The sequence below is a fragment of the Podarcis filfolensis genome (genome assembly GCF_964270895.1).
Source record: "Podarcis filfolensis genome assembly, chromosome: 6".
Lineage (NCBI taxonomy): Eukaryota > Metazoa > Chordata > Lepidosauria > Squamata > Lacertidae > Podarcis > Podarcis filfolensis.
Window position 1 is genome coordinate 80,316,599 of NC_139609.1, and position 26,071 is coordinate 80,342,669.

The 26,071-nt window shown below is 46.1% G+C and overlaps 1 protein-coding gene across 3 annotated transcripts in view; it reads right to left on the reverse strand.

Annotated features, from left to right (window-relative positions):
- The window catches only part of LOC310764623 (opsin-5-like), a 76,939-nt gene extending 51,129 nt beyond the window's left edge, over positions 1-25,810 (reverse strand). Inside the window, exon 1 of one of the 3 annotated variants that reach the window (XM_083618933.1) lies at positions 25,458-25,810. The gene's annotated coding sequence lies outside the window, so the exon portion shown is untranslated. Of the gene's footprint in view, positions 1-3,538; positions 3,791-25,457 lie in introns of those variants that run through there. The other 2 variants (XM_083618932.1, XM_083618931.1) reach the window with 2 other exon arrangements.
- Positions 25,811-26,071: the final 261 nt, after the last annotated feature.

Genomic DNA, 26,071 nt, shown 5'->3' on the forward strand with positions numbered 1-26,071 from the left:
TTTTCTTGCTACATCATGACCTCTTGCTGGTCCAACCTTAAGCTGCATTGATTTTTCCAGAGGGCTTGCTGTCATTCAGTTTGGAAAATAGCATTGCCCCTTATGAGAAGTGAGGGAGGAGCTGCCTCTGTCGATTAACACACATTGTACAAAACAAATAAAAGCAAATAGAACATTGCCACGCAGAACCTGCCTTCAAAGGATAGATCAGCGGGACTCACCATGTGCCCTTCAGATGAAGCTCCAGCTGCCAACGACCCTGACCATTGCCCATGCTGGCTGGGACTGTAAGGGAGTTGGAGTCAACGTCTGAAACGTACAATGGCTTGCAGATACTTGACATCATCCATTCATCCAAGTCAGATTGGGAGCTACATCAGAATGGGAACAGCCTAATACTTTGCTGGATCATATATTTTAAGCTAATCAACAAGGTCTCTCCCTGCAACTTACCTCCATGTGCCTACCTTGCCCAACCACCTCTTGAGGGAGTCTGTTCTGCTGTCAAAAAAGCTCTTACTGTCAGAAAGTTTCCCCCCGCATGTTTAGTTGGAATCTCATTTCTTGTAATATGAAGCCGTTGGTTTGGGTCCTACCCTCCAGGGCAGGAGAAAACAAGCTTGTTCCATCTTCCATGTGACAGCCCTTCAGATATTTAAAGATGGCTATCATATCTCCCCTCAGTCTTCTCTTTTTCAGGCTAAACATACCCAAGTATCTCAACTGTTCCTTGTAGGCTTGGTTTCCAGACCCTTGATAATCTTGGCTGCCCTCCTCTGCACACATTCCAGCTTGTCAATATCTTTCTTAACTTATAGCACCCAGAACTGGACACAGCATTCCAGGTGTGGTCTGACCAAAGCAAAATAAAGTAGGACTATGATTTCCCTTGATCTGGACACTATGCTTCTGTTGATGCAGCCTAGAATAGCATTTGTTGTTGTTTTTTACTGCTGCATCACACTGTTGACTCATGTTCAGCTTGTGGTCCACCAAAACTCCTAGATCCTTTTCACGTGTACTACTGGCAAGTCAGGTGCCCCCCATCTTATATTTGTGTAGCTGGTTCTTCCTTCCCAAGGGCAGAACCTTGCAAATTTGACCCTGTTCAAATTCATTTTGTTAGTTTTGGCCCAGTTCTCCAATCTGTCAGGTCATCTTGAATCCTGATTCAAGGCTACCCCTCCCAGTTTAGTGCCATCTGCAAATTTTATGAGCCTAATCTCTCAGCCTAATCTACCTCACAGGGTTGTTTTGAGGAGTAAAATTGGAAAGGGGAGATCTGTTTGTGCCACTTTGAGCTCCTGGGAGGAGAGGTGGGATATAAATGAAACAAACAAACAAATGCTAGCGTAGTGACTCTGGATGCATAAAGTGTCCTCCTGTGCAGGTCAGTAGTAACAGTAACAGTAATAGTAACAGTAATAGTAATTTATTATTTGTACCCCGCCCATCTGGCTGAGTTTCCCCAGCCACTCTGGGAGGCTTCCAACAAAGATTGAAAATACATTAAAATGTCACACATTAAAAAACTTCCCTGAACAGGGCTGCCTTCAGATGTCTTCTAAATGTCAGGTAGTTGTTTATCTCTTTGACATCTGGTGGGAGGGTGTTCCACAGGGCAGATGCCACTACCGAGAAGGCCCTCTGCCTGGTTCCCTGTGGCTTAGCTTCTCGCAGTGAGGGAACCACCAGAAGGCCCTCAGCGCTGGACCTCAGTGTCTGGGCAGAATGATGGGGGTGGAGACGCTCCTTCAGGTATACTGGGCCGAGGCTCTTTAGGGCTTTAAAGGTCAACACCAACACTTTGAATTGTGCTTAGAAACGTACTAGGAGCCAATGTAGGTCTTTCAGGACCAGTGTTATATGGTCTCAGCGACCGCCCCCAGTCACCAGTCTAGCTGCTGCATTCTGGATTAGTTGTGGTTTCCAGGTCACCTTCAAAGGTAGCCCCACGTAGAGTGCATTGCAGTAGTCCAAGGGAGAAGACAGGGAGACAGAAAGGGAGACAGACAGACAAACATATGTACCACACAGAGACACACATCTATCTTTTATGACAATACTATTACAGGACATCAATGTCATGATACTATGGGTGACGCTATGTCATCCAGAACATCTGGGGTTTCATTCGCCATCTTCCAAAGTGATATATGCCATCATGTGCCAGCAATACCTTTCTGTATAGGAGAAATGGGACAGTCTCTATGCAAAAGAAAAAACACAAGACTCTGTTGTTGTTTTACTTGAGAGTAAATCCAGTTGAACGAAGCAGGATTTACAAACACACGCACAACTATGCATTACTCACACATGCGTAAGATGCATAATATGACTCATGGCTTGGTAAGAATTGATATGCAGTGTCGGGGACCAGAAGAAATCTACTTTCCAGAGAAATTTCGATTCAGATCTCTGCCTAACCACCAAGTGCTCACAGCAACGGTGGGCATCTCATAATTTCTCAGCCCAGCTAACTTCATAGGCTCGCTGCAAGGATAAAGTGGGATAAGCTATGTCTGTTTCCTTGAAATCTTTGCAGGTCAGGAAGGGTACAAACACGATAAATAATGAAACACAAACAGCTGCAGTTCAGCATTCAAATCAACAGTTTGGCATGTACATGTTCGGCATGCAACCACTTCCAGATACCTTCGCCTGCATCTGTCATTTCGGTGGCCAAGACTTGTAATTATCCTCAGCACTAATAAACTGGCATTATAAATGTGCAAAGAACAGAAAACCACAGGTCTCTCTCTGCATCCCACCCAGGAGGGACAATGGGATTAGCCACTACCCAAACAGCCATTTATTCCACTCAACCCCCTCCCCTGCCTGCTTTTTCATGTAATAGGTACTTTACAGTTAATATACATGTAGCTAATATCCTCTTTTACTGCCCTGTTTTATGGCTGCTGTTTTGTTTGTTCAGCTGCAGTTATTTTGGCATTAGATTACTTGCTAGTGATAATCCATCCCATTGCATTATGCTTGAATATATCCGTTTTGGGACTGGTTGGTTTAACTGTATTGATTTCGAGAATGTTATTAATTTGCAAGGCTTCTCCGAAACTCATCCCTCTGATCTCTGCCCCCTGACCCCCACCACTTTGTCTTAATTGCCTGGAATGCAGTGGAAGATATTCATGCCACAAAGGGGGTATTTCCTTCTTCTCAAATCTTTTCCTAAATGTGTGGGATTTTGTGTGCGTGCCTGTAGCCATACTTTCATTATTTAGAAGCCAGTATACCCTCTGCCCACTCAGTGACATTTGGTAGTAATGGAGGAAAATTCCTGGCCTTCCTTCAGCAATTGTAAACACAGCATAATTAATTTTTATATAATAAGCTGACAGCCTTTGAAAGAGAGCAGAAGTTGAAAAAAAAAAATCTCTTCGTGAGCTTTGCCCATGTGACAAACGTTGTTTGCACACAAAGAAAATGATCAAACCTCACGTCAGACACATGAATTTGCATATATTGGTTTCTAGCATTTGCTAAGTAATCAAGGAGAGCTGCGTGCTTTCACACCTACACCAGGCAAAGTGCACTGCGGAATCCTCTGACTCACTCAGATTTCACCTCTGCAATCGAGCGCTTGTTTCCCATAAATGATGCCTGGGTCACGATCCATCAAAGCGTAAGGCAATGTTTCCTATTTCCCCTGATAAGCTGCATTTTTCTTTGTCAGGGTCAGCTCGAAATTTGAGGGGGCCCTCAGCAAAGTGTCCACTGGTGGGCCCCCAGCTGCAGACTTCCCTAGGGGCAGAAGTATGGGCAGATATCAGCCACCATTTCCCATTTCCCACGATGCTTCTGATGTGGTGACACTCCAGGGCATTGTGGGAACTTTGGGCAGCTTGTGCACAGTGACGGTGGGTGGGGCCCAAGTGTTTAAGGTGCTGATCCCTGCATGCCTGTTATCTACCCAGTAGCTGAGTACAACTCCAGGTCTGTAGTGGTTTCTGCTGCTTGACAGAGAATTTCCATAAAGACCAACTGAACGTTCTGAAAATACCTCTCGTTGACAAGTTATATAAGAGTTTCTTCCACTCCACCATGGATCCCCCAAACCAATCATTTATGCCTTGGCCAAACAGCACATGTCTTTCTTTCCTCCGGTTCCCTTTCCTAAAACTTTCATCAAGGGCTGCACAGTCTTTCCGTAATGAACAGCACTTCTCTCCTATTGTAAAAAACCAAAACAGCACCGAGCAGATAGCCATCCTGTAGGAAGGCTGTCGTTGTTCCTGTCCATCTCTTGGAGACACCAGACAGGGTATTGCATGACTGCATGGGATCAGGGCCAGGCCTAAAATAAACAATAATAATCCAGGGAGCTTGTTGCCATTTGGAAAGGCCCTAAAAACAGCTTTTAATCCATAATATATCGCTTCAATCATTGTTATGCGTGGCAGCAAGTGAAAGGGGGGGGGGTTGAGAGAGATGGGAAACCTGGCATTCATTCTAATCAATGTCACTTTATTATTCGGCTTAAACATGTGGGGAAGTGGAAAATCTGATGTAAGCATCATTTGCGGAAAACCTGGCAGCAGCAGACCCAAAGAAGGCTGTTCATGTCTCTTTAATGGTTGTGTTGGCAGCGAGGGCTACAGCAATTATTGCTGCTCTCATGAGTAAGACGCAGCTATTAAAAGCACCAATGCACCCTTCCAGACCAAACATTGGCAAGCCTGTTCCATTCAGATGCATGAGGTTTACAAAGACTCCGTGTCCTCTGTTGCAGCATTGGTTATCTTACTCTAAACCATGGGAAACAAATTGTGGGAAATGATGCAGAGACAACACATGTCCACTCTTATAAAAGCCATGTATTCGGTTCCCCCAGGTCAGTGGTTTTCAACCACTGTGCTGTGGCACCCTGGGGTGCCTTGAATGTTGGTGCCATGGGAAACACTGGCCTCTGTCCCTTTTCCCTTTCCTCCCTCCTCTGATACTGTACCCTCTTGCGTCTCTGCCTCCCAAAGGCTTGCACAGCTGTATATTGCAGCAGCCCTGGCTACAAGCTCCCCAGGCGAAGGGTGCCTCTGGGGCTGGCCAGGGGGTGCTTCCCAGGCCCCTGTGGGGCAGTGTGAGAAGGCACCTCTCTTTTGGGTGGGGGAGGCAGCTTAGGGACATGCGCTGCCCAGAGGACTCTTAAGGAGAGGGGAGAGGAGAGGAGGCTGAGGGAACACTCCACAAGGGAGGGTGTTCAAAAAAGGGTGAGAGGCTGCCAGCTCTGCAGGGAAGGGGGGGGGCATAACTGGGCTCCTGAGCCCCACAGGGGTGCCGCAGAAATAATGCAGTTGGTCAAGGGAGCCGTGGACTCACAAAGGTTGAAAACCTCTGCCCTAGGTACCGGATGTGGCTCACACATGGGTGCAGAAACTGTTAAGAGTTTGACTGACATTGTGGATTATAAAATAAATCATTGTTATTTGAAGTTTACTCATACATCTGGTGTATCTTTTTTTAATTGTGTAATTATTGTTTGCTTATTTGCTAGTTTTCCTTTGAGTACTTGCATTTTCAATGTAAAAAAAAATGCTAGTTTAATAAAAAGAAAGAAATTGGACGGTCAGTTTGGATACGCACAATCCTCTCTTGACCTAAGAAACCCCCATATTAAGCTTGCCAGATTGCAAACCAGAGAAGCTGCAAGCAGGACTCAGCTTTCGTCCCTCTTGATAGGCATAAGAAGCGGATGGGTAAGAGAACTGGTGAATAAATAACGCTGTAGGTGCTGCTGATTCATAATATCCTGCAGCGCTCCCATTTTTGGAAGGTAGCACAGGAACTCTGGGTAGCAGCCTGACCACCATATCCCCTGAGGTGCCTGAATTGGGTGCTTTGACTATGTCAGTCATACCACAAAGCCAGAGCAACACATCTCTTGGCCTAGCCGATTCTTCCGTTTGTGTTTGTGCGTACCTTTGGACAGCACTTAAAGTGCTAGCAGCTAGGCAAATGATAAAGATGCAGGAGTCGAGGTTTTGCTTCTTTCTTGTGTGAACAAGCACGCCGCCTCCGACATTCCCCACCAGCCCCTTTGCTGGTGACAGCAAAGCAAACAGTTTAATAGCCGCAGCTTGTTGAGCAACAGACTGGCCCATTTTTCTTCTCCGTTGCCCCCATTTGTCTCCCAAAGAAGCGGATGAAATTGTTCCTGGGCAACAGGTAGGAATGTTTCCATTGTACTTAACCCAGACTCCTGCCTCTGTTGTTTTTAAAAATGAAATTTCATTGTGACACAGACAAGCTATTGACTTTGAGACGTGAGCCAACTGCAAATGAGCCGCCTGCTTTCGCAACAAGTTTGCTTCACGAAGCAATTTGACTCTCTTTCCCCTTGCCCGGCGCTCCATTTTGATTGAAACTGGGCCGGTGCTTTTCCTTTTTGCAGTGTCCATTCCCTCCTGCCCCAAATCAGCCAGAATTGCTGAATGAATCTGTATCCTCCCTCTTCCACGCACCCCAGATCAGCCTGAACCCCTTCATCCACCACTTATCTCTCTTGGGGCTCATCTGCTTGTCCCAATGCTTCCCCCCCCCCCCGGAAAACCTGATCTTTACCACTGAATGGGAGGAAATGTCATTTAACAACAACCCTACAATTTGGGGTCACTATTGAGGCAACTGTGGGCCCAAGGGTGCCTTTGACATCTTCCCCTGGTACCCACAAAGTGTCAGGTGTGCGTGCAGGAGCCAGGCCCTGAGACCAGTAGGACTTTGCAGGACTGGGGCCTTCCCAAGTTTGTTCTGAAGAGGCAAGGCGCGGCCGCACAGGTGAGGCCGATTGGTAACTCACAGCACCTGGTGGCAAGAGCCAGGAAGGGATATCAGGTCAGCATTTCCCTTTGGCTCTTTGCCACGGCAACATGTTCCCTGCCTTCCTGCGTTTGGCTCTCTTCTTGATCCTTGGACCCCTGACTTTGTGACTCCTTGCTTCTTGATCCTTGGACCCTTGACTTCATGACTCCTTGCTTCCTGACCCTCGGCTTCTGGACTCCCATTCCTACTCCCACCTTGCCATCTTGCCCCCAGTCCCGACGTCCCCGGGGACTTTGCTCGTGAACCAGACCGTGACACAAAGGCTCTGAACTACCACCCCATTCGCTGCCCTCCTGGTCGCAAAGTGGTGAGGGTAATTATTTAAGCATGGATCCTGCCTGGAAAGAATGGAGGAGAAAAGTAAGTGTGGATAAGCCCACATAGGAGCAGAGTGATTTTATTTTTGGTTAAAAAAAATACTGGCAAGTCCATTTGTACCTCAAGCGATCCTGGAGCACACTTCTTGGATCACATAATGCCATGGGGGGAAACAACAGTCCAAAACAGCTTCTGTTCTGCTGGCATCAAGGCTGGGGACAGCTTCCAACTAGAACTGTCACAAAGGGAACAATTGCTAGGGCCCTTGCACAGATTTTTGGAGGCTGGGAGCTGAATTCAATATGATGTTAAATGCATCTTTGCGTTTGAAGTGCGAGTGATTAAGAATACAGATAGCCTCAATTGGGAGGCAGCTGAGAATTATAAGGATCACAGCATGCATGGACAGAAAATGTAAGCCTTTTGCCAAGTAACCCTGAAGCTCGTGTTTGCATCAGAAGGAAATCTTCCATTGGCACGTCCAAAGCAAATACCTGCTTCAAAAGGAGGGTTTTTCCTCAGAACCACAGCTGAGGAGAAAAGAGTTAAAGTTCCTGTCCTTGCCTGATGTGATGCCAATAATTATAAGCCCCCCCACCTCCCCATATAATTTTCTGGTGCTATTTGAATTGTTAAAACGCCTGCATGTTAAATGCAAAGCTGTGCAGTCTGGCTGTGTTGTTTATTTAAAGTATTGATAACCCACCTGTCCACTATGGGATAGCCAGCCTCATGTAACCAACATGCGTAATATAATTAATGCATGAAGGGGTTAGTACCATAGAGTAAGCTGGCCTGCCAGGCTTAGCTATGTCCACTTCCCTTACCTTGGGAAGAAATGGGTAATCAAGTCTATTGTTTTTCCCAGTGTGAAGAGGCTTACAAGCCTCTCTTGAGTTCCCGTACCAATAATTTAGGAACTTTCACCACATTGCAACAAAGCCAAGTTTTACTCCCTATGCAACTCTTCTGACTGATGTATGAAAATGCACATGAACCTGACCTTTCAAGAGTTTGTAACTAAAATTTTAACTTACCAAGTGTGTGGTCTTTTCCTATGCTGGGGGAAGATGGAAGTTTTGGAACTTATAAGGGCATATTTTAAAAGATCTAGAAGCCTATATTTCCACACTTTGCTGCATGTTTTGTCATTTTAAATCTCTGCTGGGGTTCTCTCACCAAAGGGTACTTCCCCCAAACTTGGATCTTGGCATCCAATATTTCTCCCTATATATTTCTCCCCCCCCCCCTTACACCAACATCCACCTGTATTTCCAAGGCAACTTAAGAAGCAGTTTAAATCATACAAAGAACAAACTCCTAAATCAAGCAATCAAGGCATCAGCAGCAGGAGCAGGTAGCAATCAGTGACATTCTTTATGCTTAAAACGCATTAAAAATTTAAAAAACGAAAGCTAAAAAGCCCTAAACTGGGGTGTTCAAGGGCCAGACAGAGTGGGCTGGAAGGCCACATTGGGTAATAGAGCTGAGGTTTCCCACCCCTATGTTAAACAGAACTGTATTGTCCAGTAGGGCCTCTGTAGTGTTGCACCTATATTTGAGAAATGCTTGCATTGTCAGCTCCAGATTTTGGGAGGGGGTGGCCACTGGGTGAGGTGTCCTCAGTGAACTCCCTCCCTAAGCAGATCCACTCCCTAAGTAGATCCCTCCCTAAGTGGATCCACCTCCTCATCACTGCCTATTCAGAAATGGAATTCAGAAATCCACTGCATAGAAGGAAGTCAAGACAAGCGGAGGCTGCTTCTTGCTTCTCCTTACTCTTGTCATTGCTTGTATAAGTGAACAAGAAGGAAGAAAGATGAAGGCAGCTGGGCCGGGGGTTGGGGGGCACCCACCTGAGGGAGGGTGGGTATCAGTAGGTGCCCATTGGTGCCAGCACTTGGGGCTAGGTCATGGAGGATGTGCCAGTGTCTCTCATTTTTCTTATCTTCAATCCAGTTCTCCACATTTCTCCAAAAAAAGTGTATTGCCACCTGCTTTGCTGGACGTTTGGGATATGTGATTCCTATTCCCCCCCCCCAAAGCATTTGGGCACACTATTATTATTTATTTGGTGTTTGTTTGTTGGTACCCTTAACAAATATGAAAGCTGCAAAATATCCCTATGACTGCCTCTCTTTTTGTCATGTTATATTTTCTATTTTTTTGCTTTTCTAAACACTTTATCTGAATGTGTGTGTATGTGTTTAAAAGGGCAAACTAATATACCCATTTTCCCAAGCAAACTTTCCTAATATAATGCAGTTTTGTATGCTAGTTTAACCAATATGTTCACTGTTTTGTCCACTTTTCCCTAATACTTTCTTTTCTGTAAACATTGTTGGGTTGGAGAACAGCATTGCAAAATTGGGATAAGTGTGAACTGTGAAGAATGGCTGGTTGTGTTTTTGTTTCAGAAAGTGTGAATTTGACAGGTTTGGATTTAAATCCTAACTGCAGCAATTTTCTTCCTCATCCCTATCTGGGGCCATTCCTGAATATTTTCTCCACAACATTAGCTCATAGAATAACAGTATATATGTGGTTTCATATAACTGCATATACTGTGTGATCTTGTGCATATACAGTATTTTGCAATTCAGAACTGAAAAAGCCAGAGACATTCCCTATGGATGCTAGAAACTCATAGAGATAAAGTTTCAAGGACCTCTGCTGTCTTAAGAGAAGAAAAGCGAGCACTAACCCATTTGACAAAGGTTTCCTTTCCCCAGAATGGTAATTAATCTTTGGAGGTAAGTGGGTTTTAGGAAAGAACAGCCTATAAGCTTGTGCTTTAAATAGGCTTTCCATACCCATTCAAATAGACCTGAAAAAAAATAGTTCAGCAGCCCCACCAGATAGATCATATTTACATTTTCTTGATTAATTTCTGGGCACCTACTTTGATCCTTTATGAATATATCCCTCATTCATTTCTCTCTCTCCCTCAGCTTGCTTCTCTTGCGATATGGTAGCACATGACCTGGTTACGTGATGGAATCAAGTCATTATCATTTATATTTCTCATACCATTGTTCTGCTGGGTTTCACCTTTTATGCACTTGGGGCATGATCCAGATCTGGTCACGTACAGTTAACAGGCAGTGCAGTGTTGCACTTAGAGTTGTGTTCCTCAGTCTGGAGACCACCCAATGCTGTTGGACAACAACTTCCATACTCCTTGCCTGTTGGCCATGTTGACTAGGGCTGATGGAAGTAGGAGTCCAGTGGCATCTGAAGGCTTGAAGAAGGTTGGGTTAGAGCAGGCATAGGCAAACTCCAGATGTTTGGGACTACAGTTCCCATCATCCCTAGCTAACACGACCAGTGGTCAGGGATGATGGGAATTGTAGTCCAAAACATCTGGAGGGCCGAAGTTTGCCTATGCTTGGGTTAGAGTGTTTGATTAGAACCTAGGGAACCTTGGTTCAAATCCCCATTCAACTACAAAGTCTACTGACCTTGCGCCAACTGCTCTATTTCAGCCTAGCCAGGAGAAAGCAGTAGGGCAAATGGAAAACCACTTGGACTCTTGCTTAGAAAGCATGGGATGAGCAGAAAGCCTCCCAGACTTGTGCTTTCTAGACACAAGGCAAGCGGAAGTGTGGACAAGCCCTCAGTGTGCCACTGAAGCAAGAAACAGGCATAGCCATGCCCTGTTTGTTCCCCTTAATTCTCTCAACAGGCTAGGAAGCAAAGAAGGCAGGCAGATGCAAAAGGGAAAAAAGCAGACTGCCTTCACCTATAATAGTGGCATACCACCTTTTAGCAGGTGGTAGCTTTGGGGTTTTCCAAAGTATGGAAGTGAAAGCTGGACCATAAAGAAGACTGATTGCCGAAGAATTGATGCTTTTGAATTGCGGTGCTGGAGGAAACTCTTGAGAGTCCCATGGACTGCAAGAAGATCAAACCTCTCCATTCTTAAGGAAATCAGCCCTGAGTGCTCACTGGAACGACAGATCCTGAAGCTGAGGCTCCAATACTTTGGCCACCTCATGAGAAAAGAAGACTCCCTGGAAAAGACCCTGATGCTGAGAAAGATGGAGGGCACAAGGAGAAGGGGACGACAGAGGATGTGATGGTTGGATAGTGTTCTCGGAGCTACCAGCATGAGTTTGACCAAACTGCGGGAGGCAATGGAAGACAGGAGTGCCTGGCGTGCTCTGGTCCATGGGGTCATGAAGAGTCGGACATGACTAAACGACTAAACAACAACAGATTTGGGGAAGGGCTGCAGCTCAGTGGTAGACATTCCCAGGTTCCAGAGAGATTCCCTGTTGGAAACCCTGAGGAGTGAGCACCAGTCAGTGTAGACAATGCTGAGCTAGCTGGAGCAATGGTCTGACTTGGTGTAAGTCTGCTTCTTATTTTCCTGGGTGTAGCTTGTCATGCGAGCTACATCTGCTGGAATCCCATCTCATGCACGACTACTAAAAGTTCTTATTTGCATCTAGCCACAAAAGCTCCAGGACAATTGTTATTGTAGCTGGATAATCTATAATATTGGGTCGTTAAATTTGGCTAGTCCATTGAGTTAAATATGACGATAACTTTGCTTGTGAATGTTGTAAAGGGAAACTGTTATGCAGCCTGGTTTTTATTATCTGAAACCTACCACTTTTATGACCTGAAACAAAAGTTTTTACTGCAAACACTTAACTCTATTTTTCAGCCCTCTCTCTCTGACATTTTTGCATCGCCTGACCTCAAAATGAGAAATACCACAAAACTTTTCCCAGAGGCAAGTGGCAGATCTTTAAAATCTAGTTATATCTAACTTAAGCCAGACTTCCTCACTGCAGGAACTTGCTCGCCTCAAGCCAGAGTCAAACATTTGCTTGTTTTTGAAAGCAACTTCCCCCAGGCCAGGAATGATGGTTTGATTGTAGATGCTTATGTGCAGCTACCTATTTGAATTCAGGATCTATCTTGGCATTTTAAAGGCAAACCTATCTAATCTGCACTTTCTGGAAAATACAGAAACACTCATTCTTCAAAATTACACTGTTTTGAATTTTACGATATCGTTCTCAGATTAGATAATGCATGCAAAATTGTGTCTGCATGAAATGCATATTAGTGAAAATAACAAATAAAAATGAATTGCAGTATTAGGGAAAAAATGTGAAATTTTTAAAAATAAATTCACGCTTAAATGATGGTGAATTTTCACAAGGATGTTGCATCATGGGCCACTGAACTTGATTGAAAAAAATGAGAGACTGAGACAAACTGAAATGGACAGGTTCACCAGTCCCTACATGTGATGATCACATCTGGCTTCTGTATTTGTATAAACTTTCACCTTCAACAGAACTTTAGCTAGCAGGAACACAGAAAGGGAGGAACAACGAAAATGGTCCTTTGGTCCTCCTTCCTCCTCCTACACGGAGGTCACGCTCAAGGAGGCTCTGGAATGCAAGCTCTTTGTTGCTGCCTTATATTAACTAGCTAGAGCCTCCTAACCGGTGCGTGGAGAAAGGCACTTGCGAGCATCATTCTCTTTTGATGTTTCCATAATTGTCAGGATGAAGAAGCTGCTTTGCAGTGTTTAATTTTACAGCTAATGAAAATCCAGTCTCCGTGTGCTCTATATGATGAATGTCTAAGGGAGCTCACCTCTTGCTTCCTTTTGTGTCTGGCTGATTTAAATTGATGCTAAGTTTAAACTTATTAGAGCATCACTAGGTCATTAGATATACCGCACGCTGGAAGCACAAGGGCTCAAACCAAAATAACTGTGCAATCCCGAAGTATGATATTGCCAGGTAGGTTTGCTCAAGTTGGTTCAAGCCCTCAAATCCCTAGCAGAGAGAATAATAGAGTTGGAAGGAACCACGGGGGCCATCTAGTCCAGCCCCCTGCAATGCAGGAATCTTGCTCTGAGCTATCCCAAATAAGGACATATTTAGCAGTCTGAGGGTTGATCAATAGTGCACATTCAGCAGGTCCTAAATTTACTCTATGGTATCCCCAGTTAAATGAAGTCTCTGGATTAAAAAGAAGCCAGGGCTCCTGCACCTTTAATTTCAGCAGGTGTAGGCTTCATATGAGCATAGGTTTAAAGCACATGGCACCTGCGAAAAAGAACCCTGGGAACTATAGTTTACCCCTCACAGAGCTGCAGTTCCCAGCACCTTTAGCAAACTAAAGTTTCCATAAGAATCATATTGAGGCAGACAATAGGTTCAGCTAGCTCAGTCCTGGCAGCACTGACTGGCAGTAGTTGCCCCTTCTTTACCTAGTTTTCAGGGAAATTGCAATTTTCGACTGACAAATCAGAAATTCTGGACATACGGCAGCCCTGCTATAGATGCTTAGGCGTGAACCTGGGAACTTCTGCATGCAAAGCAGATGATCTACAGCTCTTCCCCCAGGATCCTCTGAGGGAAGCCATGTGCTTAAAATGCATAGTGCAAGGGCAGCTGTAGCCTGCCCTGCAACCCACACCTGCTGAAACCCTCTATTCTACATGCCTGCTAAAGATGCCCTGGCCTCTTTTGCATCTCAGGTAGCAGAACAGAGAAAGAACTCAACTTGAGATCATAAGGAATTTCTGCTGGTTAAGTGGCCAATTCTGGGTTAGATGAACCAATCATCCAACTCCGAGCAAGGCAGCTCTGCAGTGGTGCAGTTAAGTCACCGTAGACTCTGGACATCAGAGTCTCTTTACATTGCAATGCAGGGGATGTGGCTGAACTACAACTCCCATCATCCCTGGCCACTGACTAATCTTGCTGAGGCAGATGGGGCATTCAGCAACATCTGGAGGGCCAAAGGTTCTTGTCCCCCTTTGGTAATGTGCATTACTACAAAAAGGGTGGTCAGCAGAGCAAGCTGCATTGGTGGGGGCTTTCTAGCCCATTCTCTGAGTTGTGCCCCAAACATCTCCAAAGCCCTGCCCTGCCAGCCCCACTGCAGCTTCACCTGTTCATTTCATGCCCGGTGACCCAGAGACCAAGTCAGAGAAATCAAACTTCCTACAACCATTGAGAACTATAAGGAGAGGAAATTGAGGTTTCCAAGAACTCAACAAAGACTTAGCACAACAAATCCATTAGATCAGGGGTGGGGAACTACAGCAGGGGGCAAATATGGCCCTCCGTTCCTCAGTATCTGGCCCTCAGAACCCTCCCAGGCCCAACCTATGCCTCTGGGCCTTGTTGAACCTGTTGCACACTCCAACTGTTTTTGCCTAGTTTTAATGTACCCCTTACATTAATGCTTCTTGCTCGCCTGGATGAAGGACAGAGAAACGTGCGCGCAAAAAACCAGACCCCACTGTGCAATGGAGACATTTGCATTCCTTTCTCCACCCACTTTGCCCTCTGGCCCCTCCCATCCCTGGCATGTGGCCCTCGGAAGGTTGACCAGAGTGGAATGTTCGCCTTGGGCTGAACATTCTATCCCCTTGGAATGTTCCTGCAAGCTCTCAACAGAGCAAGCTTGTTGGTGGTGGGACAATAGGTATATTACCCCAAGATCCACCAACTGGAACCAGCCACAGAAGGCATCCACTTAGAAGTAAAGAACTCAGAGCCCGGGAGTTTGCTTTGGCGCTAGGTCTAAGCAGAGCTCACAGACCTTTCTACACAAAAAAACCCACTCTTGGGTAACACCTCCCCTTGCTTTCTTCCTTTAATTGTTTTTATTAAAGATTTTCTTGGTTTACAAAAGTACATATATTGTCTATTTTTCAGATCATAAAGTCCTTTCTACATATCAGTTATAGTCGATGTGATACTTTAATGTTGCATACAGTATAAGTTTGAGGGAGAAGAGGGGAGGGGAGGTATCCATGATATACAAAATACTACTCCAGAAACCCACAACCTCCCTCTTCTCAGTCAAAAGTAACGATGGGAGCTATGAAATAAACCCTACCCAATGGACTAAACTGTGGTCTAAACCAGAGGTATCATTTGAGTAGGGGAAGGAAGTTATTTGGGAGCCAGGAATCTTTGAAGACTAACTTCAGATCACCCAGAGATGAGTAGATTCTGATTTACCAGCTCTGTTCTACGGGCTGCATTTTTCTTTTGCTTTCACTAGGAGCAACCCTCTGTAGGTGAAGGACCTCAGGTGCAACAGATGTGGAGAGGTGTGTTTTATGCCTCTTGGCAACAAAAGACAAGACTGTGGTCCATCACATTGCTCATTGCTCTCTTATGTTTGTTTCCTGCTTCTCCTCCAGGCAGCTTGACTCAGGTTCCCAGGCAGCCTTCCATGGAGGCATTGACCAGACAGCAATCTGCTTAGCTTCATCAGGTTACAGCATCATATGTCTTCAGCCCATGCTGTGCCGCAGGCTCACAATGGAAAGGTGTTCTAAGGACTCGGCCATATTTGCTGCAGACCTCGGTGCAATAAATAAACAAAACCTGCAGCCTCATTACCCTAATTGGACCTAACCTTTATTTAGTTCTACTCTGGTAATTTCCGAGTTCTCCGGTTATTGGGAGCTGTGTTTTATTCTTCCTTGAAACCACGGCACAGAACAGGAGGCAAGTTGTATGTCTGCACACTAATTCAGAAAACATTTTCTATTTAACAAAGGAGGAAAGGGGGAAAGCAGGGAACTCCCGAGGCAGAAAAATCCAGAATGCCACCTTACCATTCATTCATCCATACGACACACACAGGCTGAGGGACAATTATTCCAGTGCAAAGGCACATTGAGGAGAAGGGAAACTGCAAGAGCTTTTAAAACTGTCCCTTGCACCGAGTGTTAAAAGGCATTTGATCTGTGGCGATAAACTGCTCTGTGCTGAGAAAAAAAGTCACCTTCTAATGTCTGCAGAACAAGCGGGGGCTTAAAGGAAGAGCACAACAGCCCATTTAAAAAGTTGCCTTCCTGGTGCTGTGGTCTCACTCTTGCTCAACTCCCAGTCATTTGAGCAGGGCTTACAGAAGACAACATCTTACAGCCTTGTGCCCCATGGGTCAGATCCATCTGTTCTGAAGTATTCTGCTGCCCTCAAGTCTGTCTTTCAAAATCTGCTGCTGGACCACCTCTCTGCCTACCCATCCACTTAGAGCATGAAGAGATGTTTCTTAAAAAGGTAAAGGGACCCCTGACCATTAGGTCCAGTCGTGACCAACTCTGGGGTTGCGGCGCTCATCTCGCTTCATTGGCCGAGGGAGCTGGCTGGCGTACAGCTTCCGGGTCATGTGGCCAGCATGACTAAGCTGCTTCTGGCGAGCCAGACCAGCGCATGGAAACACCGTTTACCTTCCCCGCCGGAGTGGTACCTATTTATCTACTTGCGCTTTGACATGCTTTCGAACTGCTAGGTTGGCAGGAGCAGGGACCGAGCAACAGGAGCTCACCCCGTTGTGGGGATTCGAACCGCCGACCTTCTGATCGGCAAGCCCTAGGCTCTGTGGTTTATCCACGTAAATTATTGTGAACCCTTGGGATTTTCTTCTAGGTAAATCTCTCTCTCCCCCCCCCTTCCATCCAAGTTGCCATTTAAACCTTTGATTCAAAGCAACAAGTGTCGAAGGGGTTGGGGGCAGGGAGGGAGTAGTATAGCTGTAAAATCAGGCAGGCCAAAAAAGAAATCCAGGAGATGAAGTTTTATTTCTGATAGATTACGTCAGATGTGTCCGTTTTTATGGTTATGCCGAAGCCATTTGTAAGGCGTTCATCTATCACTTCGGCTATTATAATGAAAGGCATGTCTGGATCAGAGTGATAGATGTGCTGCTATCATTAACAGTAAGGTACGCTTACTGCAAGTGGTTGTGCAGAAACAAGGAGATTTGTCAATTTTTGCCATTGAAGGGAGACCATAAACCAGGTCCTTTAAATTCACCTTGCACCGGACACAGGTACACCTAAGGAAGTTACAGTAATATTGCTGGAGAAACGGTTAAAGTAAAATAAAAAAAGCATTCCCGTATTTAATGTGCCAATTCTGCTGTGTGCTTTGTGATGGGTTTTTTTTAATATATAATTTTATTTTAATATGGCAGATGCCACAGGGTTTTGCTTTTGAGGGTGGGGAAGGGGGTTGTGATTGTTGTTTTAAAGAGCTCATCCCACCTTCAGATTCAACTCCTGCGGAAATCTGCCCTGAGAAATAAAATGGGGCACAGCCCTTTGGATAAACCTGACCTTGATGTTAGCACGAAGTAATGGGAACAGAGGATATGGTCATGAGGTCTTAGGTCAATGGGCTTCCTGACGCCACTGAAGCAGATAGATCCAAATGTCATGGGTTTATTTTCTTCCATAAATAGCACGACATGGTTCTGCTACTGCTGCAAGCTGTGGTCTATGATACAGTATTGCCTGTGTACCAAGCTCAGAGCTTCAGAGGGAGGTTCTTGGTGGATCCCAGAGTCTTGCGCAATAGTCACAATGGTCTTCTGAGCCAGGGTGTCTGGAGCGTCAGACAGGGGGCTGTAGAAACCAGGGTTCAAATTCCCACTCGGTCATGAAACACTCTAAGTGAGCTCTTAGGTCAGACACTATCTGTAAGCTTAACCTACCTTACAGGGTTGTGGCGAAGATATCATGGGAATGAAAAAGGACCATGCACACTGCCCTGAGCTCCTTGGAGGAAAAGGTGGGGTGAAAAGGTATGACATAAATAAAATTCATCCCAGAGCTATGGTGACATTTCCCTTGATTCTCCTCTTTGAAAGGAGTCTGTGATAATATGTGCAACTACAGGCATAGACAAAATCGGCCCTCCAGATGTTTTGGGACTACAGCTCCCATCATCTCTGATCACTGGTCCTCTTAGCTAGGGATGATGGGAGTTGTAGTCCCAAAACATCTGGAGGGCCACGTTCTAGCACATAGAACCAACTGGATTTACAAGATCACAATGAGGCCACAGGCAGGCAACACTTAATATGAGTGCAATTATTTTCCTAAATACTTCATGCAAATTATGTCCCCCCTAGTGGTGTAGCAATAAAATTACTAGCACATTTGCAAAGTTAAGCAGGACTTAGTACGGTTTAAAATTGGATGGGAGGGTGTGTGTTGAGATTTCTGCATTGCAAGGGGGTGGGGGTGGGCTAGGTGATTCTTCAGGGTCCCTTCCAATTCTATGTAGGGAATTTTTTGCAATAGCTTTGCGAGCCTGGCCAAGTCCCATTATGGCAATTTGGGGGAGGGGAAGAGTTAAAAGGTAACAGTTTGTCTAAAGCCACCTTCTGAAATAAACATATAATGCACGTACAAGGGCATGACTTGCCACTCAGAGCAAGGGGAGAATGGGGAGGGGCAAACTTGGCATAACTACGGCCCTCCATTTTGAAATGAATTGAGTAATACATGTTGCTTTTTTAAAGACATAATTTTCTTGTTTGGTAGGCCTGCCCAGACACAGAGGGCTGTATCCAATGCTCGCTCTACTCAGAGTAGACCCACTGAAGTTAATGGACATGACTCACTTAGGTCCTTTCGTTTCAACAGTTCTACTCTGAGTAGCACTGACATTTGGAGGAAGCCCATGATTTGGCCATACCTGCTCTTGAGTTCGTTCTAGATGCTTCCTTGTTTTTTAAAGAATGCTTTAAGCAGTTCTAAGTATTTTTTTTGTTTGCATTTTTTAATTTGGGGTGTGTGTGTGTGTTTGTTTTATCACAGAAGTGTTTGCCACCCTAGGTTCCTTTCTCATTTGTTTCCGGACCGCTTTGCTTCAAAAGATAGCCAGTTCAAATTGAACTTGACTCACATTCAAATCTCCAGTCATGGACTTGGGAGACTTACACACTTGCTCAGCCTAGCCTACCTCACAGGGTTGTTGTGAGGACAAAATGATGGTTGCGTTTATGGGGGGGGTGAATTAGAGATGCTGGCCTCAGCTCCTTGGAGGAAGGGTGGATACAAATGCCATGCACAAACTATCTCTCCATGCTCTGGTAGCTGCTACACCATGGTGCCTGCTCACCAATTTGAGGAGGAAATCAGTCTCTGGGCCGTCTTCCTACTGCTCTCATCAGTTCTAAGCTTTTAATGGCATTTTCTTGCCCACCACTGCAATAAGACCTTCTGTGCAGCGTGCCAGCTCATTACAGAGACAGTATGCAGTATTGCTCCTCATGCCAATGCTTCAGTATCAGGGGTGCCTTTTGCAAATATAAAATGCATACTGTACATTTGGAAGCTTGCAAACACACACACACACACACCTTTAATGCCCTAAGCCTCCAAGGGTAAACTCATTTTGACCTTTCTTCCCTAGCGTGAAACTGTTCCCATTTTAAGCAAAAAATAAAACTGCTTATCCATGGGCTCTGTAGATGTACAAATCTGCTGCTGGATTTGATTTAAGCTCCATTGCTCAAGCCGGTTGCAGGAAAAGATACAGATACACATCTTACCCACTTTAAAAAAAGTTTAAATGTGTCTTTTTTTAAAAAAAAAACAAAAAACTTGAAGTTTTTCAAGAAGCCGCAACTGCAGCTGCTATTCTGGAGAGTCTATGTCTTCTGGGTTTCTATTTGACTCTCCAAACCTGTATCTTGGAATTCAACACAGACAAGGTACAGAGCACCATGAACTTTGAGATGCCATTCTGTGAAATTGCCGGATTCTGCCTTTTCAGCCAAGCTGTCTGTGAACTTAAATTTGCACAATTTTTTACCCCAAGTTTGGATTTCAACCAGCAAGATGTGAGATCTGAAGAACGCCGTTCAGCTTTGAAACATGGCAGATTTTCATCTTAGCTTCTGCTGCTTTGAATGTCTAGTATTTCTGAAGGGGGGGTTGGGGGAAAGGGTGTCACTGATAAATATGAAGTTCTATATTTAATGGAGAGTGATAGAATGCCCTTAGGCAGGGGAAAGAGGCCATAGTTCAGTGGGAGAGCACGGCTCTCGCATGCAAAACAGCCTACATCCATTTCCCAGCTTCTTTAGCAAGGCTAGGAAAGACCCTTGCGTGAGACCTGTACAGAAAGTCACTGCCAGCCCAAATGGACCAGAGGTCTGATTCAGTAAGAGGCAGGTTCATGTGCTCATAAGAAGAGGGGATCTGCACTATGTGTCGACATAACGACAAGCAATTTCTACGTCAATCACTTCTTCTCAAGTGAATCCACCTGCTCAGCTAATGACAGCTATTCTCTAGAGTGCTTTCTCCCATCAATAAAGTCCGTCTACAATAGACCCACAGCACTAAACAACCTGAACACAAACGTAATGGCTATACGTGCATATTCCACCCACAAAAGAAGAATGCTTCACTCACAAAAATATAAGCTGTATGGTAGATCTTGCTGTAAAGAGGTCACCCGAGTTCTGGGAAGGAAGAATAGTGTGGGAAGAAAATGCTAGGTCTGGAAGCTTTCGTCAGCTGATTCCAATCAGCATCACATTTTTAATATATTTTTCCTCCTCCCAACAGCTCAGGGAGGCTTACATTTTACTCTCACAGCAATCCGGTGAAGCTGAGGCTATCTGACCAGTCCAAGGTCACACAGTGAGCTTCATAGCTGGCCAAGAATTTGAACCCAGCTCTCCTCAGTCAAAACCCAGCACTCTGTAACCACTGCCCTATGCTACATTCACCAGATTAATTGGGGTGAACAAATTTCATTCAGTGAGGCAAAATGCTACTCGGATTAAAGATTCACAAGTTCTGGGCTGGGGTGGGGACGACTGTTGGTGATGGCAAAATGAAAAGGGAATGAAAAAGGTAATATTTAGAAGTTTCCCTTCTAGCAAAGAGTGGTAACTTCTTCTCATTAAAATTGCAGGCAGAACGATATTGAGCTATACTGAAGGGCAGGGATGGGGAATTTCACTTCCCTTCATCGCTGACCATTAGGCATGCCGGCTGAGGCTGATAGGAACTCGGAGTCCAACAACAGGGCCCCTAGCCCTGATTTAAGGATATGCAAACTGAATGAAATGTAAACCAGTTCATGATTTGATTGATATTTGAAAGACAGAAGAATAAGCGATCCTTTTATCAGTTTCCATCCCTAGAAAACACAGGCACAGCCCAAATCTGAGGGGTCACAACACCAGCACAAACAAACTGACAGAAAGGTCCTATGATTCTGAACTTTGGGTCTAGGTCTGACTTGGATGTAGCAGATAATGAACAAGGAATGGGCCTGTTTTGAAAGAAACATTTGATTTATGCCTCCCTAAAAACTTATCACTGATCATGACCTCCCCCCCCCCCATGCAGTCAGATGTCCTAGAGTAAGACCTGCATTGGACAAGGGTATGGATTGGATGATCTCAAGGATCTTTTCCAGTTCTATGATTCCACGATCACTATTCCTACTGTAACTCCCACTGGAGTAACTTGTTCATTCTCATTCTCTCTCTCAGAATACAACATATTTCCCCTTTGAACACTGATTATGTACTGGGGTATAGTAGCAAACTCTTATGCCCACAGTGCAAAACCTGAAGATTTTGCTGGCATATCCCTGCAGAACCATATGTAGATTTTCCATCCTGCCATGATGTTTTCAATATATATTTGTCCAAATCATTGCGTCAGAACTGGCCCTGAGTATGCCTCTTCTGTGTCTCTGTCGCATGCGGAAATAAAGAACAGAGCAGGGTGGAGGGCAAGAGTTTCTCTGACACACAGCCTTTGCTCTTGCAAAGAAAAAAGAAAAAAGGAAGTGTCTGTCTGAGGAACGTACGTGTGCACACAAAGGCATATCTGCGTACCCCGAAATCGCACACACATGCCACCCACTCAGTCTTTGCTCTGAGATTTCTCCCACTTATAGCTCCTTCTCTGAGGGGGTGTATTGAACATAATAGCAATGTTATGAAGGGTCTTTCTGATACACAGTCGCAGCAGGGAGGATTTGCAACTCAAAAGTGGAGAACATCCTTTGCATGCAGAAGGTCAGTCCTCAGCATTGCCAGGTAAGCCCGGGAAACTCTGGAGGCTCCCTGTCTGTCACTGTAGACAATATTGTGCTTGATGGACTAACAGCCTGGCTTAGTATACCAGACGGCTTCCTATGTACCTTCCCAGGGGAGACCCTTTTTCCATCTCCATTTCTTGCCTTTGGGCTAAGATTTCCTAGTCTTATGCATTCCCCCACCCCATCCCTTCTCCCACACAGCTCCAGTGGCAGGGGGGGAGGTTGTTCTTGTGCAGAAACACAACCCTCTCGATGTGTTTCCCTCTCAATTCCTAGGCAGAAGGGTTTAGGAGAAGACTTGTGGGTCACAGACTCTTATATGGGTTTCAGAGACATACCAGTCACAGTCAAACTGTACAGTTAAAGTACACCCCCTACCAAAGAATCCTGGGAAATGTAGTTTTTAAGCTAGCATCTCCAGCACTCTTGGCAAACAACAGATCCCAGGATGCTTCAGGTGGGGAGAGATGCGCTTTGAATGTATGGTGTGGTTGTGACAGTCACAAGAGCTGTTGTCTGTCTCTCTCAGGCATACACGGGAAGTGTATTCCTGAGGTCCAGTTTGGTGCGATGGAGAGAGCAGGCATGTAACCTGTGGCCACCCAGATGTTGCTGTTCTGCAACTCTCAGCACCCCTGATTATCCCTGGCTGGGGTTGATAAGGGTTTGAGTCCAGCAACATCAGGAGGACCACAGGTTAGCCACTCCTGGGTTAGAGTATTGGACTAGGACAACAGAGACTCAGGTTCAATTCCCCACGCAGCCATGAAGCTCATTGGGTGTTCCTGGACCAGTCAGTATTTCTCAGCTTAACCTACCTCACAAGGTTGTTGTGGGGATAAAACAGAGGTGAGAGAATCAGGTGCACCACCTTGAACTTCTTATAGGAAAGATTGCGAGGAATGCTATATAAATGCTTCCGAAGAGAAAAGATGTCTCTCACCACACACTCCGGTCTTGGAGATGTCTTTCCACCTTTGTAAAAGGCTGTTAGAACATACTCTGTTGTTGGACTAAGGGTCATACTAAGCTCCCAATTCTGGCTGGGTCTCGCACACATACAGCTCATGTTGGTGCATAGCTTCTGATCTGGGGAGCTGAGACGGTACAAAGAAATGTATACACACCTCCCATTGGAGAAAATCTAACCTTTACGCTTGGCACTAAGGACAACATTATTTGCTCTGGTGTGTTTGTGTATGGGCATATATTTGAGAGAGGGAGGAGCTCTTACACACACACACACACACACACACACACACACACAAACTTCTCCTCCTTGCCTGCTTATTTTGGAATGAATACTGTATCATGCAAATCCTTTTCTAAAGAAATCTCTCGCAGGATTTGGAAGAAAGCCTGTACACACAGCCATGATCTCTGAGCAGGAATCACGCAACACCTACTGTTTGGTATTCCCTCTCCTCCACCTCACAAATGCATACGAGAATTTCAGATTGAGTGTTTGCACATTACAGGAGTGTACCTGTGCACACAAAGAGTTTAGCTGCACACTTGTAGAGTTATTCACCTATAACATCCAATGAATGTGCAATCTGGGTGTGTTTTTTGGGGGGGGAGGGCCATAGCTCAGCCAGGGAGCTCCTGCTTTGCATGCAGAAGGTTCCTGGTAAATCCCCGGGGCATTTCCAGGCAGGGCTGGGAGAGACTGAGACCCTGGGGAGCTGCTGCCAGTGTCGCAGACAACCCTGAGCTTGAAAGACCAACATCAGGCACAGAAGCTGGCCGCTTCCTTTGTTCCTATGTGCACCTGAGCTGTACAAATCAACAAGTGTGCACTTTCAAACAAACCCGTGTACCTGCAGCTTGTACCTGTGTCCAGTGCAACATGTGAACATGTCTACAGTCTGAGACATGTTCCTTCACAGGACAGAAAACTTATATGCATACTCCTCCAGCACAGTTTAGCTTTCAGCTTCTGCTTTTAAAATAGTGAGGTGAAAAGCATAGTCCTTGGATGGAGAGTAGTACTTATTTTTATGTATCTATATATTGTATTACATTTACAGCCTGTGCTTTCTCCAAAGAGCACACGTGGCTTTTCCCTCTACCCCTTGTGAGGGGGGTTAGGCTGAGAGTTACTGATTGGCCCAAAGTCACCCAGTGAGGTTCATTCATGGCTGTGCAGGGATCTGAACCTGGGGTTCCTGAGCCATAGTCCCAATACTCTAACCATTACACCACACTGGCTTTCGATATCCTATCCCTTGGCTGGTGATGCTGCATTGCACACAGCCACAACCATCCAGAGTATTATCCTACCTGCTTCTGTGATGTGTCTGGAAAGATCCCCAACTCACACAAGTCTTCTAACTGGGGGGGCAGAGGAATCTCTAGTGCAGCACCTGCTCTGCAAATTGTCTCCCTCTTTCTTCTCTCTCTCTCTTTCACACACACACACACACACACAAAATTGTAATGTAATGATCTCCACAGAATCACAGAGTTGGAAGGGATCAGGAGGGTCATCGAGTCCAGCCCCCTGAAATGTAGGAATATTTTCCCCAACGTGGGGCTCAAACCCGCAACCCTGAGATTATGTGTCTCATGCTTTACCAACTGAGCCATCCTCAGTTGTTGTGAAGTTGTCACACACACAAACACACAATCCCTGATTAAACTGAGTCATTCATTCTTCTAGTTCAGTATTGCCTACTCTGACTGGCAGTTGCTCTCCAGAGTTTCAGGCAGGGGACATTCGCAGCCCTACCTCGAGATGCCAGGGAGAGAACCTGGAACCTTCTGCATGCTCTGCTACTGAGCTATGGCTCTTCCATAGCTGTGGATATAGCCCACACCTATTCTGGAGGTAGTGGTGGATTTAAAAAGAAAAAAGTATTGGGGGTAGTTGCAAACACACAATATCTGCTCTGCCAGGGTGTTTCTATCCTACTTGCCCCCTATCCCAGTACACAGTCTCTCTCTCTCTCTCTCTCTCTCTCTCTCTCTCTCTCTCCCCCCCCCCCCATGTAATATCCAAACAGTGGGGTGGAACATTACCCGAGGTAATAGCACACAGAACCTTGCCCCTTTATACCCAGCATTTATTAATCCGGATGAGAAGCTACTACTCATCCTGCCTCTGTATGGCGGGCCATCCCTGCGGATCGGAAATCACTCTTTCCCACCCTCAACATGCATTGAAGCGGGTTGCATAGAAGAAGACGACCCCCCCCCTCCATGACTCCATCAGAGCGAATAACCCAGGAAGTAACTCGGGGCAAGTGATTTGCAATACGACAGCGCTGGCGAGTCTCTCTCCCCGCCGCCCCCTGGCGCTTTCGTGTGGACTGGAGGTCAAGGCACCCCTCTACCCGCGCGTGTCAGGAGCCCGTGGGCGTCCGCACGACTTTGCCTCGACTTCCCTTTCCCCACCCTCCCAAGCTCAGGCAGGACCGAGCGAGCCCCGTTTCCCCTTACCTTCTCCGCGCGGAGAGGCGTGCAGCGTGTGGGCAGGGGGACTCCCGGGCGCTTCCTCCTTCAGCTGGGCTCCGTCCTGTGCACCGACAAACTTTGGAGAGCTGCCGCGGCGCCCATGGCAGCGCCCTCCTGCCGCCGCCCTCCCTTACCCCGCGGCTGGGCAAGGAGAGCGCGGAGAGGCGTGCTCAGGGGCTGTTCAGCACCAACAGGGGGCGGACAGCGCTCCTCGACAGCGCGCTTGCACCTTGCTGGCTAGCAGGGCAAGGTTAGCTGGCTGGCTGGCTGGCTGCTGCTGCCGCCACCACTGCGGCGCCGGACTGTGTGTCTGATGTAGGAGCGGAGTCGCACGCAGCCCTTCCTCTGCCTGCCACCCACGGAGAGCCGCGGGTGAGTGCCGGGACCACGAGGGGGAGGGACGAGGCGCAGAGGGTGGGGGAGAGAGGGGGGGAGAAGGAGGGCCGGCCCGCCACGGGGGTGGGGGCAGGCGGGGTGGGATGGGATGGGGGAGAAGAGAGGGGGACAGCTGGGACGTGCAGCGCTTGGGAAACATCTCCATTACAAGGCACCGAGAACTTCAATGCCATCACTTGTGGGTTTAACGAGAGAAAGGATTC